We start from the raw sequence: 6,000 nt of genomic DNA on the forward strand, positions 1-6,000 counted from the left end.
ACACAGCTATTTTTAATGCCATGTAGTTTCTTTGTATTTTGTTGCTGGAGGAGAGGTGTGTCCATGTGCAGGCATTGCAGCACTGCAGCAAAGGGTCCCAGGTCCCAGCCTGTCTCACTTTTGGCCTCTCCCAAATTCTCCCAGCTAGTTTTCAGCAGCAGCGCTGCCTTCCTTACCGAGACCTCCTGTTGTGAGACAACTCATGCAAGGGGTTATTATTGTGCTTGGCCAGGGTGGGCAGTTTCAGTCAATGGTTCCCTAGCATTAGGAGACCTGGGTTCCAGTTCAGACACTGCCATGAATTTGCTGTGTGACCTTTAGAGAAACATTTCCATCTCTGGGCTCAGGATGGTCAGCTGTGCAACAAAGGCAAACATGCCCGTGAGATCTCTTTAACTGCTGACCTCTTCCGTTGTTCCCTTGGCGTGTCTTTGCTCTGTATCCTGATGTGGGTGAGCCGTGGACCAGCCTCAAGCACCAGGACAGTGGAGGAGCTTGGCAGGTATCTGTGGGTTCGAATCCTTCCGCCCCCTGCTGTCTGGCAGATGAACGAGGAAGTCCTGGGTCCACAGTGAGGTGCAATCTGTTGTGATGCAGCTGCCGTCTTGAAATTCTTCCTAAATTTTGAACAAGGTGCCCTGCATTTTCATTTTGCACTGGATCCTGCAGATTATGTAGTGGATCCTGGTTTAGATTCACGTGCCTGAGTCCTATGTCCATTCATCGAGCTGCGTATGGGGGACAGCCAGCCACACCCAGACCACATCGACCAAGAGCGGGAAGAACTGGCTCGCTAAAGGCAAATCGAAGCGTTGTAACCAAGAGAAGGGAATGATTGCCACGTGGGCAAAATTAGACAGGTGTCCATACCAACATGGAAGTGGGAAAGTTCCAAGGATGTGGGGAAACTCTGTGCTGTCCAGTCTGAACCTCCACAGTGTGTGTGTCTCTGGAGAGCATCACACAACCGTATTAGTAATACTCAACCCTTTCCCGTGCCAGGCACTGTGCTAAGCATGTTATATGCACTATCTCGTTTCATCCTCAGAGTGACCCTATGACATGAGTATTATTAACCTATCGCTAATAATAAGTATGATTAAGTTAATGATTATTAAGTCAATAGTAAGTATTATTAACTTAATGTTAAGAGACATCGTCTCTTCCACCTGTAATGGGACAACCAGCTAAGGAGTGCCACCCACACTCCCTCGATGGACACAGTGCATTGAGAAGATCCCCCAACCCCGTGTTCCCGGCAGCCCTGTGCCTCCCCTTCACGGTCCCCATCGCTCCACTGCAACGGGCTGTTACCTGTGTCTCCTCCACACATGGTGAGCTGGAGGCATACTGATTCCACCGTGGGGTTCTAGCACCTGGCACAGAACTTGGCTCCTATCAGTAAAGGTGATAAGGACAGAGAATAAAGAAAGACAGAAGGAAATGCAGACGTTTAAAGGGCTCAACATGGGAATTCCCTGGCAGTCCAGTGGTTAGGAACTGAAATCCCACAAGCCGCATGGTGTGGCCAAAGAAAAGAAAGGACTCGACGGGGAGAAAGTGAGGTAGAAGGAAGCCAAGCTCGAGGAAGTTCAGAAGGTAAACACCCTAGGTGTGCACATGAAATAAAGTTACATCAGCAAGGATGGAAAAATGCTTACAAATGAAGACCAGCGGAAAGAAACAGACCTAACTGCATCAGATTGATGACAGAACTTTGTACAATTTAGTGGAATATAATCTTATATTTACATGTAGGCATGCTGATGGTGGTGCTGATGTAGTCATTCCGGTACTGTTTTGTGAGTAATGTATGTAGGTTAAAGCAAATATATTGTATGGGGTAACAATAATTCTCACATAGGGTGAGAAAAGGGGGATGAAGATATGGAATGGGAAGAAAAGAAGAACCCTATGCTGATGTAGATGATGAGCGTGATCTCTCTGTCTCTCTGTCTCTTTCTCCTCTAAGGGCATGGAAGCAATGATATTACAGTACAAATCAACACCCTTAGCCACCAGATCCTGATATCTAAATACCATTCCCCATTAAAAAATAAACCTGAGCTTCTTAGAGAAGTGGCTGATTCCACGTATGGGGCAGAAAAATTACAAGGTGAGCCTGGAAACTCTGGTTGTTCCAGAAAGCATGGAGGCGCTTAAGAGCTACTGGAGACATAGCTGAGGGACTCCCATTAGCTGAGTCTGAGGTCACTGAGCGTCCAAAAGAATAATGGTGGTGATGCGTCATAACATAATTGAATAAACTAAACATCGTGGGTCCACGGGGATAACAAAAGGGTAAGGGTGCCACTCAGAGGTGCACCGCTCAGCCTCAGGCCTCCCTCTTTTGTCAAGCAGGCATAAAGGGATAGTTTGAAAGAACCTGGGGAGACAAAGGTGAGGAACAGTTCTGCATACATAATATTATGAAGTAGAGACTTCATGGTGAGAGAGGAGGCATGAAGCATTTTTCTAAAATGGGAAATTGCACTTAAATTCCAGATTTCCCACTTCCCCCAGGCAATCTGACCACTTCCCACGTGGTAACAAACAGCTGGACGGAGCAGCAGTCTTTTAGGCGGGCTCCAGAGTCCCCGCCAGTCCTGGCCCCCTTCAGGATGTGTCACCTGCCTGATCCCTGAAAGCATCTGCATTTATGACCACTAGTTACTAATGAAACTTAAAAGCTTTTGCACAGCAAAGGAAACCGTAAATAAGACCGAAAGACAACCCTCAGAATGGGAGAAAATATTTGCAAATGGAGCAACTGACAAAGGATTAATCTCCAAAATTTACAAGCAGCTCATGCAGCTCAGTATCAAAAACTCAAACAACCCAATCCAAAAATGGGCAGAAGACCTAAATAGACATTTCTCCAAAGAAGATATACAGATAGCCAACAAACACATGAAAGGATGCTCAACATCACTAATCATTAGAGAAATGCAAATCAAAAGTACAATGAGATATCATCTCATACCAGTCAGAATGGCCATCATCAAAAACTCTAGAACAATAGATGCTGGAGAGGGTGTGGAGAAAAGGGAACACTCTTGCACTGCTGGTGGGAATGTGAATTGGTACAGCCACTGTGGAGAACAGTATGGAGGTTCCTTAAAAAACTACAAATAGAACTACCATATGACCCAGCAATCCCACTACTGGGCATATACCCTGAGAAAACCATAATTCAAAAAGAGTCATGTACCAAAATGTTCACTGCAGCTCTATTTACATTAGCCAGGAGATGGAAACAACCTAAGTGTCCATCATCAGATGAATGGATAAAGAAGATGTGGCACATATATACAATGGAATATTACTCAGCCATAAAAAGAAATGAAATTGAGTTATTTGTAGGTGATGGACTTAGAGTCTGTCCTACAGAGTGAAGTAAGTCAGAAAGAGAAAGACAAATACCGTATGCTAACACATATGTATGGAATCTAAGGAAAAAAAATGTTATGAAGAACCTAGGGGTAAGATGGGAATAAAGACACAGACCTACTAGAGAATGGACTTGAGGATACAGGGAGGGGGAAGGGTAAGCTGGGACAAAGTGAGAGAGTGGCATGGACATATATACACTACCAAACGTAAGAAAGAGAGCTAGTGGGAAGCAGCCGCATAGCACAGGGAGATCAGCTCGGTGCTTTGTGACCACCTAGAGGGGTGGGATAGGGAGGGTGGGAGGGAGGGAGACGCAAGAGGGAAGAGATATGGGAACATATGTATATGTATAACTGATTCACTTTGTTATACAGCAGAAACTAACACACCATTGTAAAGCAATGATACTCCAATAAAGATGTAAAAAAAAATAATAATTTCTCTTTCTTAGACCTAGAGCATCCAGCCACCACCACGTGTCATGCAGATGCCTCTTCTTTATCTCCCATTCTGGGGAAGAGTAAGTTGTCATTATCATGCAGAACAGGAAGAGGAGCAGATAGAATTGGAGTGCGACCTTTCCCGAGAGACAAGGAGTAGAGTTTTCCAAAAAGTCAGTGGAAGTCTTCCTGGTTCATGTATGAAGAGGGCGGCTCTTTTGAAGGGAGGCCAAATGTAATGATGGGGTGGAGTTGAGAAGCAGTGTTAGGACCTAGGAGAAGGGTTTGAGTTCTGAGATGCTGCAAAAGACATTGGGGGTTGTCCACCCCATAGTTACCCTACCCTTATGACTAATAGAACCCCACTTTCGTTCAGGCAACAATGTGCACAACCACAGAGAGTGAAGCACAATTGGCCTTAGCCAAATTGGCAACTCCTTTGCTTGTGATGGGTCAGGACATGGGCCTGGATCCAGTTCTGTCCAGTGAGACAGAAGGTGTCTGCTGAAGCGTTCTGGGAAGGATTTCCTCCAAGACAAGAGATTCATGTGATACAAAAGCTCCCTTTGCCATTGTCCTTGTGGCTTCCTGTTGTGGATCTATCATGTGAAGAAGTGATGACTGGAACTGCAACAGACATCTTGCCACCCCTGAAAAAAAACCAAAAACTCAAAAGCCAACATCTAAGGAAGGTTGAATAGAAGGATGAGAAGAGCATGGGTCTTGATGAAGTGTTGATGGACAAACTCTAGGCTGCCCTATATCCTGTTCCCATGAACTAGGGGAAACATCGTGTTTGGTATACAGCTTACATCTTCCACCTTTAATGATTCCATCCTTCAAAAAGCATGGTGGGGGTGGAGAATCTAGGGACAAGGCAGTAAGGGAAGTATGGCCTGGTCCATATTCACACCTCTACTGATGCCCATGGAGAAGTGGCAGCGTCCTGTTGGGATGAGGGGTCCAAGAGTCCTAAACAATGATGAGCAAAAAGATGAGTGGTCACCCTTAGGGCTGCTGGAAGTTGTAGGGGAGTCATGGCTCCAGGAAACACTGCCAAACATACAACTTGGAAAGAACTTAAGAGGAAAACATCCTCCTTCCCAGTGGGAGTGACCTTGAAATATGAGGGAGGGAGGCTGATGAAGCAAGTTGTAAGAAAGTATAAAGTTATTAGCATGCAGTGCTCTACCTATAGAGCATGATAAGCCATGCCAGAGAACCTAAGTTTCAAGCATGATCACCTGAGGAAGAAACATGACGTTTGATCAAAGCCCATTTTGATCAAAAGCATCCTATGTGAGCTACTTGGTGACTTGCTGGTCTGTGTTAGTTTCTTTTCCTATTTCAACATAAATGTATGTTCTTATTCAGGGCTCATTGGTGGATCACAGTAGGGTCATTTAGTTCCAATTAAACAGTTTGATCTTTCTTTCCTCTCTCTTTCTCTTGGGCCCCTGCCAATATACTGCCATTTTAATTATGGAAACACTGAGGTCTAAAAAATTATATTAGCCAATTATCGTAGTACGCATGGCAATAAGTGGCAAAGCTAAGGTATGAACCAAGATCTATGTGTCTTCCTTCCTCCTGTAACATTTTGCCTCTTTGACAATACATTTTAACATAAAAGTTTGTCCAAGGTCAGAGGAGCTCGGATCCAACTTCCTCTTGTTAACTCTTCTCAACCAGGAAACGCAAGTCGGCTTATCTGAGGTTTTATGGGCAATTCCTTAACTTACTTCAATAGCATGCTTTGTGCATAATAGCTGCTCATCACATGATTTGTGGGTATCACTCAGACTTAATAGCAGAAGTCTGAGGCACAACAGAAGGACAGAGATTGGGGGGTTCCTTTATTATTTTCCAAATCATGCCCTTCCTTCCTTCCGTGCTCCAGTCATTTCTCGAATACCTCCTATGTGCCATTTACCATAAAGCAGCTCACTGCCAGAGATGGTATAAGCTAGTAATGGTTAAGAGCATGGCCTCTGGAGCAAGACTGTTTAGGTTTGAAACTTTGTCACTTGCTAGTTGTGTGATCTCCAGCAAGTTTCTTAATACTTCGTGCCTAGGTTTCACTATCAGTAAACATAAAATAAGTTTATCATAGAACCTACCTTATAATGTTGTTATGAGGAATCACGTAGGCAATAAATGTATTATT

Source organism: Grampus griseus, assembly GCF_964374135.1.
Source record: "Grampus griseus genome assembly, chromosome: 8".
Taxonomy (NCBI): Eukaryota; Metazoa; Chordata; class Mammalia; order Artiodactyla; family Delphinidae; genus Grampus; species Grampus griseus.